Raw genomic sequence first — 5818 nt, 5'->3', positions numbered from 1 at the left:
AGATTTTACACAAACTGAGACGCTACATTTTCATGCATACATGGTACAACTATTGTATGCTTCGCAGCCAGATGATATGTCCAGACCTGCTGAGTTAGCTAGGAACATGCTGGAACGAATCGGCGTAGATAATGACAAATAAGGTTTGCTTTTCCGATGAAGCGACTTTCCACATCTACTTGAAAATAACCAGGCATAATGGTCGGATCTGTGGCTCGGAGAATCCACAAACCGAGGTACAGCAGATAAGTGCCAAACCGAAGGTGAATATGTCGTATGTCGTAATGCACTGCACAGTTACTGGATAGTTCATTTTCACTGGTACTACCATCACACCAACTGAAGATGCTGAAACTTGATGTTGCACCTCAGTTACCGTAATTTCAACCAAGAGTAGTGTTTCCACAAAATGGTTCACCGACACACTGGAGGTTATTTGTTCGCCTGTTTTTGGATGAGACATTTCCAGACAAGTGGATTGTTAGATGTTCATCATCATAGCCACCACGTTCACTAGACATATCGCACCTTGACTACTTCTTGTGGTGAGGTTACGTTATGGCTAAAATACTCAGTTTATCAGTTCCTGATGTGCAAACTCTTACAGATTCTGTAGACAGATCATGGATGAGATGTTGGCTAAGACTTGGAATTCAATATCGCCTAGACATTCCACAGGTAACAAACTCAGCACATGTGGAAGCGTATCCACAAAAATATCTGAGTTAAGCTACTATTTGCAGTAAACAGTACAGCCTGAAACGGGACAAGTTACACTCTCGCCTATTTTTTGCATACGGAAAATTATTAAAAATTTCGTTACAACCTGATGCACCTTGAGCGAGACTGCAGAAGGCTAACGGCCCGAACAGACGTTGATGGAGCCTGGTAGGGCGCTACAAGCATGAGGTATTTTTATGATGCTTAGCTCATAGAAACGGCTTGTTGGGAGTTGAAAGCAGTTGGAGGCGAGCGCATCCCTTAGTAAATCTTGCAGGACAGGCCCACAGCCGTAAAGGGCAGATAGGGCAGCCCCTCATCGAGACAGGACTCCAGCAGAACAGTGCTGCACTACCTGCAACGGTGCCAGCAGAAGCCTGAGTTGGGGCGACGGTCTAAAGTAACACATCTACACAGCGGAGTCCTAAACCGGTCATTGTGTGAAGAGCCATGAGTAATAAAAATTCACGAGTTTTCATGATCACCAATATTGCAAATAGGCCAGTGGACCGTCTCGGTTGTATAAGAAAAATCCGGCGTCTGAGAAACGTTTAGAGATATAATCTTTATTACACCTCATATCTAGGCTTAACAAGCTCCAAGGCACAGGCGATTTAGATAAAGATTTTTGAGATTGTATCTGTTTGCTTGTTGCTGTGGGAAGAGATATGGCTTCGGAAAAAAATCATCTCTTCCCCCTCTGCGAAAACTTAAAAAAGCCAGTAATTGGCGGTTTCTTTTTTTTCAGAGATGCAGGTTTCTTAACTCTTGCCCTGGTTCGACATGAGTTTGTGCTGTCGTGTGGGAGGGGAGATTTAGCGCCTCTAGAGCTCTGTGATTGGCTCAAGACGGTGCACTTTGCGGGAAAACGGAGACTGACTCCACTTGCGAGTAGCCTAGACTGGGGAGCCTGTGGTGTTCTTACTGTACGGACAGTGTGACTTCAAACGTCTCGGACTACTCGTTTGCCGAGGGAACACTTATTCATATTTGGTTTACCAGTCTTCACGTTTGGTATCCTTGTGCGCTCTGTCATATAAGTGAGCCAAGTTGGTTCTTGGTACGACCAGCGAATGGGTATGTCACACTCTGAAATCAACGTGATTTTAGGGCTCTGGTAGAAAGTAAGTTTCGATCTATCTGCCTGATCGCTAGACCGTGAGAGTTGTGCGTTTCTTTCGTGGCCGCGATCGATTCACAGGTGCCGCCTCCAAGTCTCACCTCCGCCGCACACATCTCGCTAGGTGCAAGTTACATCGCCGCACGAAACAGACAGGGTAACGTGCTGCCGCTCCAGCATTGTCAGGGTGTACAGATCTCAATCGCCGCTTCAGCTGCACCTGTGTAGAGGAACTTCAGTAGATTTGATCAATCGAAGTCTGCTCAGCGTCAGATCAATTCAGCTTCCGTTATCCACATTTTTAGTGCCACAGTACTCGCTGGTCATCTAGTTAAATTCTCTCTGCCAGCCAGGATCCTTGTCCAGTGTAGTCTCAAATCACCTGTTAGTAATGTAGAGTATTCAATCAATAACTTGTTTAGTATAATTTATGTCTTTTTGGGGAAAATAGATGTTGTTAGTACACGAAATTTTGCCTACATTCTCAATCATTTAAATAGTCACACCAGAGTTGCCTTTCAAGCCATGTATAGCATAGTGGCTTAGAAATATATTTGTTGTAATCAGGGAAAGAGTTTATGTTGAACGCGTACACAGAGTGACAAAAATTCAGTGTCGAAACTGACAGATGTGGTGGTGGAGACAACAGACATATTTCGTTAAGTAACCACTGTCGGAGATGCACATTGAGTGAGTAAATGTGTTTCAGCCGTTTATTTTTCTGATCAAATGTTACAATAAATGTTCAAAATGAGCTCCATTTACATCATATTCGAGCCAGTACCGACGTAGCAGGACGTCCTATGTTAGATGGAAAACGTGTGTTCTGTACGTGTGTGGCCGCTGTAAGAATTCATGCAAATTGATTCCTCCTCTGAATCCACAGGGATTGATTTCAGTTCGGTTTTCATGCAGACCTAATTCTAATAGGGTTAGGATCCTTCAGGTGGATATGCAGGTCCTCCCCATTCGATCCACCGATTACCGGAAGTACGGTTAAAGCAGCTCGTAGTGTCCATGCAAAGTACGTCGGCGCTCCATAATGCTGAACAGCATCCTCTCCCTGATACGTAAGTTTATCTCCTCCAATAACATCGTTAGGTGCTATGGCAAGAATAGTCTGTACATGGTCACCTGAGTCGAAGAGACAACACATATGGCCCGAGGAAGCAGTCACTGAAGATACCACCTCACATATTTACTGAACATTGGTCCTGATGACATTGCATCAGCCAGTCGGGGTGGCCGAGCGGTTCTAGGCGCTACAGTCTGGAACCGCGCGACCGCTACGGTCGCAGGTTCGAATCCTGCCTCGGGCATGGATGTGTGGGATGTCCTTAGGTTAGTTTGGTTTAAGTAGTTCTAAGTTCTAGGGGACTGATGACCTCAGAAGTTAAGTCCCATAGTGCTCAGAGCCATTTGAACCATTTTTGAGATTGCATAACTGTTGTATGTGGGAGTTAACAAGCCCAATTGCCTTCAGCTCCACCGTTGACCAAGTGCATGCCCTATACTGGCTCAGTGCGAAAGTCAGGACGTGGCTCTGCCTCAAATTATCTTCGGTATAACGACTGAAGAAGGTGCCATTGGTTTATCTCCTTCGTCATGGGCGTACTTACGCATGCTTGGTTCTCACTCAGATATGGTTGCCAAACTAAATATACAGGGTGGCTCATCTGCTCCTACCGATGTCGTTTTACGCAACCCGCAATGTTATATCTTATCGTCTAAAACCACAAGCGAGATTTTCATGTTCTCTCGTTCCCTACGCACAAACTATTATTCTTACAGAATAAAATAAACAATGCCTTTTTATAGGAAATTTACTGTAGCTAAATTATGTGCTGCGATAAGTTTACCATACAGTCCGTAGTTTTCGAGTTGCTCAATAAGAACGTACGAAAGTGACCTTCTTCAAACGTACCCCACTCCCACACTCAGTCCCCATCGGTCAGGACTTCTAGAATGTCGTTCATCGCAATCCCACTAACTACTGCACAAAAATTTTCCACTGCATGAATTATTTCCAACATTTCTCATTTTTTGGTCTTAATTGACAGACGTTACGTAACCGGCTTCGTCGAGCGCTTACAAATTGTAAAATTCTCATTTGTGTATATTTTGACTAACAGGTTTGTGAACATTAACAGCGTGAAATAAACAATTACATCATTGTATTCGTCAGGCCTTCTGACTAGTTAGTACTGTGCTCGTTCGAGTCAAGTTTGGATCGAACAGTCGACGTAATTAGTTTTAGTATAACGTTCAAAAACGTCGTTTTTCTCTCATTACTCTCACTGGCACGCTGAAATTAATAATGTTAACGAAATAGCTGAGTACGCTAGTGGCCGGCCGCGGTGGTCTCGCGGTTCTAGGCGCGCAGTCCGGAACCGTGCGACTGCTACGGTCGCAGGTTCGAATCCTGCCACGGGCATGGATGTGTGTGATGTTCTTAGGTTAGTTAGGTTTAAGTAGTTCTAAGTTCTAGGGGACTGATCACCATAGCAGTTGAGTCCCATAGTGCTCAGAGCCATTTGAACCATTTTTGAGTACGCTAGTGGCGTAATACTCCAGTCAATAGACAAAAGAAGGTCGAATATCGGAAATCGTTCGTGTTGTCGGGCATCTTTTATACAGTGGTAGGTGGGAGGCAACGAACAGCGTACTAGAAATCCTGACTGGTGAAGGATCTGTGGGGATACAGTTGCATTTGAAGGTGACTTTTCTGTGTTTTTCTTGAATAACTCTAAAATCGTTACCTCCAGTAAACACGCATGCCAGCACAAAATATCCTACAGAAAGGACTTGTTTATTTTTTCTCTAGTAGTTTGCAGGTAGGGGGTGAGAGAATATGATAACCTCGAGCGTGGTTTATCAAAGCTACATTGCGGGTTGCATAAAACGACATCGGTAGCGGCAGCTGAACCACACTGTATTTGTTGTTGACTCCACTGCAATATCCATCAGACTGGGCACTAAATTTTTTGAACTGATAAATGTTAAAATATGTTTTTAAAAAGCTCTTAATAACTAGTATGTGCAAAACACTTTGTTTGTTCAACAGTTTCCACGGGTTTTTAGGCAATGGGATTGTCTCAATTAATAATGTATGTCTACCTTTCAAATCCTCTGTAGTGTTTTATGTTTAATTCTTTGGAATGATATATAATTGTAAGGACTGTACTTTTAAATCTTAGTATGTATAGAGGGCTCTCATTAACACTACAGAGTTTTTTCACTGACCAAAGTCCTTCTATAACTTTTCTATAAAGTGACAGCATACAAGTTTAAAGCACTCCGTCTTCAGGCCACTAGTGGCATACCGGGACCATCCGACCGCCGTGTCATCCTCGGTGGAGGATGCGGGTAGGAGGGGCGTGGGGTGAGCACACCGCTCTCCCGGTCGTAAGATGGTATTCTTGACCGCAGCCGCTACTATTCGGTCAAGTAACTCCTCAATTGGCATCTCGAGGCTGAGTGCACCCCGAACAATGGCAACAGCGCATGGCGGCCTGGACGGTCACCCATCCAAGTGCCGACCACGCCCGACAGTGCTTAACCTCGGTGATCTCACGGGAACCGGTGTATCCACTGCGGCAAGACCGTTGCCACAGCATACAACTTTGGCTTTTCTATATCACAGTGAAGCTGATAGTATGGTAATTTGTAAGAACATGAAATAGAACAATTATGTAGGCTCAGTCGTAAATAAGCAGGTTCAAATGGTTCAAATGGCTCTGAGCACTATGGGACTCAACTGCTGAGGTCATTAGTCCCCTAGAACTTAGAACTAGTTAAACCTAACTAACCTAAGGACATCACAAACATCCATGCCCGAGGCAGGATTCGAACCTGCGACCGTAGCGGTCTTGCGGTTCCAGACTGCAGCGCCTTTAACCGCACGGCCACTTCGGCCGGCAATAAGCAGGTGGCTGACCGATTCTCTGGTGGAACAGTAGGGAAATGTGTTATGATTCT

General features: G+C 44.6%; 1 pseudogene; it reads right to left on the bottom strand.

Annotated features, from left to right (window-relative positions):
• Positions 1–5332: 5332 nt before the first annotated feature.
• Positions 5333–5450, bottom strand: LOC126237600 (5S ribosomal RNA; annotated as a pseudogene).
• Between the last annotated feature and the right edge of the window lie 368 nt (positions 5451–5818).

This window comes from Schistocerca nitens, chromosome 2 (assembly GCF_023898315.1).
Source record: "Schistocerca nitens isolate TAMUIC-IGC-003100 chromosome 2, iqSchNite1.1, whole genome shotgun sequence".
NCBI classification, from domain to species: Eukaryota; Metazoa; Arthropoda; class Insecta; order Orthoptera; family Acrididae; genus Schistocerca; species Schistocerca nitens.
The sequence above is the reverse complement of the archived record's forward strand: the minus strand, read 5'-3'. Positions and strand labels throughout refer to the sequence as shown.